Source organism: Helianthus annuus, chromosome 12 (assembly GCF_002127325.2).
Source record: "Helianthus annuus cultivar XRQ/B chromosome 12, HanXRQr2.0-SUNRISE, whole genome shotgun sequence".
Taxonomy (NCBI): Eukaryota; Viridiplantae; Streptophyta; class Magnoliopsida; order Asterales; family Asteraceae; genus Helianthus; species Helianthus annuus.
This window is the reverse complement of record NC_035444.2, coordinates 9,070,623-9,076,034: the sequence shown is the minus strand read 5'-3', so window position 1 is coordinate 9,076,034 and position 5,412 is coordinate 9,070,623. Positions and strand designations below refer to the sequence as shown.

At 33.8% G+C, this 5,412-nt stretch overlaps 1 long non-coding RNA gene across 5 annotated transcripts; it reads right to left on the bottom strand.

The window, feature by feature from the left end:
- Window positions 1–322: 322 nt before the first annotated feature.
- Window positions 323–4,714, bottom strand: LOC110894012. 5 transcript variants are annotated; one of them, XR_004874421.1, is made up of 13 exons: window positions 4,262–4,714; window positions 3,781–3,825; window positions 3,587–3,691; window positions 3,128–3,188; window positions 2,889–2,945; window positions 2,611–2,802; window positions 2,279–2,349; window positions 1,767–2,171; window positions 1,185–1,332; window positions 957–1,075; window positions 672–851; window positions 530–574; window positions 323–448 (listed from the first exon to the last, which is right to left on the bottom strand). It is a non-coding gene; the product is annotated as an uncharacterized LOC110894012 (long non-coding RNA). The 5 variants fall into 5 exon arrangements; XR_004874420.1 differs by lacking the exon at window positions 3,781–3,825 and adding an exon at window positions 1,420–1,488 and having other exon boundaries at window positions 1,862–2,171; XR_004874423.1 differs by lacking the exon at window positions 3,781–3,825 and having other exon boundaries at window positions 4,262–4,363; window positions 4,439–4,714.
- Between the last annotated feature and the right edge of the window lie 698 nt (window positions 4,715–5,412).

The following is a 5,412-nucleotide window of genomic DNA, read 5'->3' as shown; positions in this document are numbered from 1 at the left end:
AATATGTCTATAGACAACTTAAATACCGTCCTAAAAAGAACATATTAGAACGCTTTTACAATGTTCTAACATGTGATTAACTACTTTTAATCTTTTAATACACATACAAGCGTCCTTAAAAATTAATTTATAGGACCTTTATGATGTAACGTTATAGCTACTTTAATATCAAGAAAATGATCCTAATATCACAAATAAGATTATAAAACCAATTTTATTAACACACCATCAACATATAACATCCTAATTGTTATTGTATAACATCAACTAATGAAAGAAATAAAACTTCATTATATTTCAAATAAGCATGTTCATAACAAAAACACTAACCATAAATAAGTTATAACATTCTTTAACATAAAGTCTTAACATTTAACAAAGAAATTAAAAGCAATTAAAGAAATAAGAAGCATAAAATCTTGAGTCATCATGCATCCTCATAGACTACCTACAAATAAACCATCCATGTATAAGCATTAAGTTCCATGATATTAAAATTATTTGTATCACAAGTTTAACAAATACATACCGAGATGAATGGATTGGGCCGTGCGACGGATGCACCAATACCTTTCTGTTTTAAATATGTTAATTCAAGCAACTATTCATATACACATTAACTATTTAAAAAATAAATAAAAAACAAAAAATACCAATTTTCCATCATATACCTTTCTTTTTTTGCTTCAATATCTAATTTGATTATCTTTTCTTGATTCTCTTTGAGATTACTGAAAGAAGCTCTTGGATCTTGTTGACTTTATCAAAGTCAAACATCTTTTCATGAATGGGAACAATCATCTCCGTTTCACGATCACAGATAATAACATCCTCATCAAAATCATAAATAACTGCATTCAACCAAATCGACCCATAAAATTTTCGTCAATTAAATAGAATAGTATCAATCTTAAGCATACAATCATGAGGTGGATGTGAGAATGATTCATTACTACCTCTGTTTGGAACTCTTTGTCGCCTTGTTTGGAATCAGTTGCAAGGACTTTAACAACAATTGCTTCACCAGTGCTCATCTGAGCTTTATAAAATGGACCAATGGCCCTTTGGCCTACATCTGCTTGGTCAAGAAAATGAAACTAGGTTAATAGTAAAACAAAAATAGTAATGTCTATCAATTATAACAGAGTTGAGAAGTAGAAGAGCGTCAAATTTATTCAACATACTTGTAAGAATACTCATGAACTCTAAAAGCAGCATCTAGATGACCCTTTTTAAGACCACAAGCCATAATGGAATGCCAATATGTACAAATGTTGTTGATGATTCAGTACACATATTTTCCCCATTTGCATCTTTCTTCTCCAGCAACACCTGGAACAAAAAAACGAATCTATAACAGGTTATTAACGATATTTAAATTAGCGACACCACAAAAATCAAACCTTTAAACCGCCAAACCTGGCTAGTCTGGCAGACCAAACTACGATGTCCAGACTTTGAGCTAGACTTGTATTTATTCAACCAGCCCTAAAAATATCATGAAAGTTTATTTTTTAAATATTATATATCACCAATAAGTGTCCAACCATAGGTCTTTGGAGCCAAAATCAACTCAGAGCCTGTAGTTATGTGGAATGATTCTACAGAGACACAACTCATTTCAACTCGTGACCTAATTTAATTAAAAAACAACATTAATAAGACATTATACATGAAGACTCACACTTGAAGCTTTAGATGACATAGGTTCAAATCATAAAATGGAGTTAGAACATTAAGCACCGATCTGCTGCTATTTTACTTACCAGAATTTGATCGAAAACCTAGGTTAGGTTATAGGAATCAAACCCGAGGTATAGAAATCTCTGATCTGAAGGGAGATTGCATTTGTTTCACTCACCGGAGTTAGGTTCTACTTCTGCCAAAACCCTAGAAGCTCCTGACGTCACCGGAACCCTAGAACATCCTGTTGTCACCGTCTGCTACCACCAGTAACATCATCACTGCTGTCACCTTGTGGCTGCGCTCGCTGCGGCGTTGCGCATGACTGGCTGGGGTGTGGTTGCTGCTCTGATGCGGCTGCATTCGCTGGGGTTGCGCTAGCTGCGGCGTTGCAGATGCGCTCACTGCGACGTTGCGGCTGCGCTCGCTGCGCCGATGTTATATTGCCTTTTCTTGTCCTCAATTGCAAGTGCAGCCAAAGCTTTGTCCTGCAACCAAATACACCCAATCATTTTTTTTATTTTTTATCAACCATGCGTAAAGTGAATGTTGCGATTTTTAGAAACAAGTGAAGTACAAGGTATATTAAACTTACAGGTGGAACTTTTTAGTTTTTTTATTAACCTGCCGCTGCGCTCGCCAGTTGCGCTCGCTGCACCGCTGCGGCTGCGCTCACATGATAGAAAAATACCACTATTAGAAGTCAAACCTGGTACCTTCAAAATTCAAATTCAAAACAATTTATGTTGCATTTTCAATGCGGTTTCTATTGTCAAAGAACTTCTTGTATGTTATTAATAGGGTTATTAATCTCTATCACTGAATCTAACAAGTCAGCGTCAAATTTTTAGATAAAAAAAATGCAGATTTGACTATCAAAGTCAAAACAAAAGTACATTTGACTATAGAAACAGTAATAAACATTACCTCAACTAATGCACTATACCGTCTGTCCAATTTTCCAGTCATGTGTAGAGCTTCTGAATGGAACGATGAGCTGTCACCAACAAATATAAGCGTTCGGCATTTTAACTTTTTTAAACCCTCGGTAATATCAGGTCTCTTATCAATTGCTTCAAGATACCGCCACACGTTAACGCTCTGTCTTTCATTTAATAACTGCATAACGAACATGTAGGCATGATATTCAACTGTAAGTCTGTAACGAACACAGATTAGAAGGACGCGTGAAAATATTGACTAACCTTTCTGCACGATTGAACTATATCCGATTCTGGGATTTCTGGATTACCGCGAGCTTCCTAATTTAATTTAAAGGTATCACATTAATTAAAATACACGAAATAGTATATACATTAAAAAGAGTAAAACGCCATTTTCGTCCCGGTCGTTTGGCCAGTTTTAACACCCTATTTTCTCCCTTAAAAGTTTAAAGTGCCTCACACGATAGAAAAATACCACTATTAGAAGTCAAACCTAGTACCTTCAAAATTCAAAGTCAAACCTGTGCTCGTCACGCCGCTGCGGCTGCGCTCACGCGCTCACTGTAATGTAATGTAACAAAAACAACCCATTTTACAATAAGGAAAATCATTTCTAAAAGCATTGAAAATTTTCGATAGATGTCAAAATGTGCTCAAAGTTGGGTTCTCTTCCACACATGAAAGCCACCCTATACAAACATGGAAACACAAAAGACAGCTCAGGTTGTTCAGCAAAGGTTCAATACACTGAAACAGGTGAGCAAGCACATTTTTTCTTTATTTTTAATATCATAGCTAAAAATAAAAACTCATTTTTTTTTTAATATTGTAGCATTTTATAAAGCGGTATAGGAGGTTTTTATGTAGTTTAATAAGATTTAAATGAATAAAAAGAAATCAGCTGGAAGCTGAAATAGTACAGTACAAAAAACAAGGCCAACTAAGCAAACCAAACATACCTACAAGCTGCACTCATCCTCCCAGAAACACACCAACAAACCCAGAAAGCTACAGATAACTCAAAGGCTGCTTGACCCAAAGTTCCTAGCATAAATCCAACGTCGCTGAAACAAATTCAAACATTAATATCCAAACAAAATTGAAGACAAAAATAGACAATGTTATTACAAACAGTAAGAACAGAGAGTGTTACCACAACAGTATAGACAATACATATTGCATTCTCTTTTATTAGAATCTACATGAAAACGACAAGAAAATAAATCACAGTACCAAGCACTATGTAGAATTCAATATGTGAACTGTGAACTCTTTCTACTATAAAAAACTATGGCTGAAAAAGAAGCGAAAAAAGATAAATCCAAAATTCATGAATAACATGATGCCATCAATTTACATCCTCAAAAATGATGTTTTAGTAGCCATAGTGAATGGCAAATGCATAAATGAGCAGAACCAACAAATTAGGTTAATGAATTTCTAAAATCAACTAAATTTAATCACATAATCAAAGCTTATTTTTTTCAGAAACTAAACTACAAAAAAAAACCTAACCCTTTAATAACTTATAAACCGTAACAACATAATCTACCCTATCTATAAAATTCAGATGAATAATACAAGACACGATACAAAAATACTAAAAAAGAAGTTAGAATAAATTGGAGCCATACCTGACTAGAGATTAGTTTGTCTATACGACTCCATAGGGAAACCACCAGATCTCGCCCAATCTAAACCTCCACTGCTTCAGGTTTTTTTTCCAGGTTTTTTTTCTTAAACTCAAGATTAGGGCAATTTAAGTAAGGGTAGTAATAATGTAAATACATAAAATTGAAATAGTAACTCACAATCAAAGATGATGCACGGCAGCACGGGAACGAGGGCGTTCCATGGTTGTCGAGAACATGGAGGATACAATTTTGCCGGTGGTTATTAAGGACGAAGGTCACCCGTGGTTTTGATGGTCGCTAGTTACACAGGGTATAAAGGAGTGAGATTATCCATAACTGATTCAGAGGGAGAGATTGAGAGACAATAGAGATAGAAACAAAGGGTGAAAGTAGTGAATTTGGGGGAATTGTGAACTAAAGGCGGGCTTAGGTTTAAAATGGGAAATTTTTAGAGGGAAGTGGAGGGATTTTGGGGAAATGTTAAAGACGGAAATTAATTTTTTAAAATTCTATGCTAATAAACTACAATACAATACCCATTATTCTAATGTATTTTAAAATTTTAATAAACTCGAATACCCATTATTCTAATGTAATTATAAAATTATAAAGAAAATTAACTTATATAATATACTTTCTATAAAATTATAGAAATATTTATATAAAAATAATTTCCTATCACGTTGTAATATAATATCACCACAATGATTAAGTGTCCTATAAAGTTTAAAGTTTTAAGATCCAGATGTCAAGTGTCCTATTAAGTTAAGTTTTAATATGATGTCGACTAGAAAGGGTCCTATAACACTGAACATTTATAACTTAACTACAACGTATCCTATTAAGTTATGTTATAATAGGATCTCAGATGATCAAGTGTCCTAATACAATACCACATAATGGGACACTAACAATTAAATATCTTATAAAGTACTTTATTAGAATCTACATTTTAAGTGTCCTATTAAATTATATGATAATAGGACCCAAAAAAATCATCCATCCTATTAAATAGGTTTTTAGGACACCGGTTTAGTAGAGTATATTATAAAAGGACCCCAAAAGTCCATTAGTCTTATTAAATAGTTTTTTAGGACCCTCTTTTACAAGCGTCCCACAGAAAAGGTCCTAAAAAGCCATTTTTGTTGTAG